The sequence below is a fragment of the Crassostrea angulata genome, chromosome 8 (genome assembly GCF_025612915.1).
Source record: "Crassostrea angulata isolate pt1a10 chromosome 8, ASM2561291v2, whole genome shotgun sequence".
NCBI lineage: Eukaryota > Metazoa > Mollusca > Bivalvia > Ostreida > Ostreidae > Magallana > Magallana angulata.
Genome location: NC_069118.1, coordinates 50,203,808 through 50,207,408, shown reverse-complemented (window position 1 = coordinate 50,207,408; position 3,601 = coordinate 50,203,808).

The window sequence follows — 3,601 nt, the reverse complement described above, 5'->3', positions numbered from 1 at the left end:
CATTTAATATATAAGATATATAAGGAAGGAAATATTTCCATATGATGTTTCCGCTGCTTTGCTCTGATTGAAAGTTCACCATTCCCTGCACACTTACACCAATCTCCCTTTACTAGTATCTACAGTGCTTGCTTTATTTGGCTGATAAAGATCGTAGGAACCAGAAAAACGGCCGAGGAAATTCACAAAATGAAGATACATACATGCATGCAATATTGGTGGAAAGAAGATGAATATAAACTATTAAATTGAAACAATGCTATACAAGTAATAATGCGTGCATTGTTGATCATACCAAATTAGGAAAGTTTGTCGTTCAAAATAAAGTTTTTCACAGTAATGTTAAAAGTATTACCCTAACTTACGTAATAAAACGAAATAATCTGACATGGGAGCTACATGCATTTCTTCCGGAATAAGCTAATCTCGGTCAAGGGATTAACTGTGTGAGTATAATGTAGTGTAAACAATGGTAAAGCCAAAAGGAATAAATTTCTGTTTCAATTTTTTTATGATTAATATATGATTAATCTTACACCTGTGATATATACATGTATCCACACAAACAATATGTTGTATAATTTTCATCCAGGAAATAATCCCCGAAAAAATCAATTCCATGTACTTATAGCTCTTTGATGCAGCCTGTTGTTTTTTGATAATTTTAATGTAGGGATGTTAATTGTGGGAAAAAAACATCAAACATCAAAACTGAAAAAAAACTCTGAAGTGCCCAATCAGTGTATGGAGCCATGAGTAAGAATTATTGTGATTTGCAAATGAGTTGATCCTACTAAGTGCATTCAAGTACGTGTACACTCGTGTTCTTTACGTGGCATATGTTAAAGATTAAAACATTGCAAATCTTATAAGATCTCACGTTTTAAATATATTTTTATCAGATTTCTAGAGAGATAAATGATAAATGATGAACATCTTATTTTATTCAAGTTTCTTTATACAACACACGGCTTGAAAAGAGAGAGAGAGAGAAAGAAAGAGAGAGAGAGAGAGAGAGAGAGAGTATTTATTACATTGATTTGTTGCACACAATCCCTACTTACATTACATTTCCTGAAGGAAACATTAACGACAATTTCGTATATTCAGAGAATTAACGCTCAAAGCTTATATTTCAAAGAAACCAAGTAGTTATATATGATAAACAATTATATTGAGCTTACATGGAGAAATGCTGGAAGCAAACATTTTTGTGGGTAAGTAGGGGACTGAGAATAAAGTGTCCATATAAAGCCCTACCACTTATTTTCCAAAATGCCGGGTCACCCTTGGATTATTCCAGCTTTCATACATTGCATTTAGAATATTGAAATGTAAGAAACAATAGTATTGTTATATAACGAATATATCTAATATCTATGTATTCAGTTTATGTCATTAAATACATGTACATATAAGAAAAAAAATATGCAACATTTAATTTACACAATGAGTTAATAGGGGACTCAGAATAAAGTCACTATAGAGACCCCTACCAGTTATGCTCCAAAGGCTGGAAAAGAAAAAATTATGAACTGCGTCTAAACCAATCAGATTTCAGTATTTAACATGAAAGTATAACAATCTTTTCTATTACCCTCAGCGTTAGCAACGCACTTAGCAACGGGTAACATTAAAAATTGTTACATGCGCGAAAATTATGCGCGTACGGTTCGCTGTAGAATTCACGTTATTCCTATATAAAAGCAGTAGAATTTTCTTAAAAATTAAGACATTCAGTATAACAAAATAAATAGTGCCTGTTTGGGAGGATAACAGTTGAAATTGACACCCCTCGAAAACCATTGTCAACCTCCGCTTCGCGTCGGTTGACAATGGTTTTCTCGGGGTGTCAATTTCAACTGTTACCCTCCCAAACAGGCACTATTTATATACTATACCACTGAATGTGCATAGTTCAGGTTGTTCATAACAGTGTATATTAATGAAAGTAGAACAAATGCCTACACACTTCTTAACATAATGAAATTTTAGAGAAACTGTTGATATGAAAGAGGCAGATTTAAGAGGTTTCAGAAACCAAATATATGACAATTAAATGCATTGTAGACGATATTGAGGCACACTCGTACATATTAATTGAACGAAATTAATTCCAATATTCGTGTAAAATTCATTTATTTATAGAATGCAGGGGCAGGGTACAGTATATACATGCCCGCATACGTCTGCCGAATGATAAGTATGCTTCAGGGATAAGGCTCGATTCTTTTTTATCATATCACTGTATCATTTATATAAAATAATCTTACTATGAGTTAAACAGCAACCAACTGAAATCGAAAAAAATCTACTATATAAATAACATATACATGGTCTAAGAACCCCTAACCTATTTGAAACAGTTTTATAAATAAAAGGTTTATAAAAGTTTAATGGAAAAGGCATCTTAAAAATCCCCTCCGGATTGATACATTTTGCATTTTTGCGGTTTTAACAAGTACATTTGAGTATTACTTTTCCCCCCCTATCTGATTTGGGTTATTGGGGTGGGGGTGTTTACAAGGTGTGTTCCCGTTTTGCACACATTTGAAAATTGGGTATAGAACAATAGGTGTGAATTGTGTTGTGATAGCAATTATAGTCTGCTTTCGGTCAAAGATTTTACCTGGATTTTTACCTGTGTTTTATCAGTGCCTTAACGATAAAACAAGAAGAATACAGATATTTTGTTGTGTTTTAGGTCTAATAACTAATAACTATCATCAATTTTAGCCGGGCTCTGCTGAAAGCAGAGTCCTGGCCCCGAGGTTATAAAACTTTTTTCATACTCGTACTCATACTCATACTCCGTACTCCGAGTATGTGCTCCACTGAGTACGACTTTAAAAACCGAGGTTATAAAAGTTTTGGAGTACGTTCTCCGCTGAGTACTATTTGGAGTATGCTCCAAAAGCCGATCGATGAAATTTTACGTCTCTGAAGAAAGACAGAGGTAATTCATGTAAATAGTCCTGGCATGTAGGCAAACTGTACATATATTCAGATTAATTATTTATCAACAAAATGTAACACATCATTTACATGTACATATTACCTTCTCCATCTGCAAGCATGGAGATGTGTCTGCATCTATAACTTATGAATTTTTGAGCAACAGAGACGATAAATCCAGTGTAATTGGTAAAATTATCAACAAATTGTGTTTATGTCAAATCTCTCTCTCTCTCTCTCTCTCTCTCTCTCTCTCATATGAGACTCAGATAGTGATTCATGCATGTGATGATTCAGTATAATTATGTTGTAAGGAACGATATGATTATAAAAGAAAGAAGTAAGAATTTACACGGATATGAAGAGAGTATTTCAACATAGAATTTAGTTCGATATATCTTAAGTTTTCCTGGCTTTTATACGATTTTGATATTTTACATGCCAGGAAAAGGTCAGAAACGACGCCAATACAAAACTGGAAAGTCACTGCCCCCAAGTGGATATCTCTTTAGATATTTAGTGAGCAGTCCCTGTATTAGGGAAAACAGAGAAGAGTTTAATTCAAAAATAGAAACATATACTTGGGAAAATCACAAAAATACTGAGAAATCCGTTTATTTTCACACTCATATAGTATACACTAAGG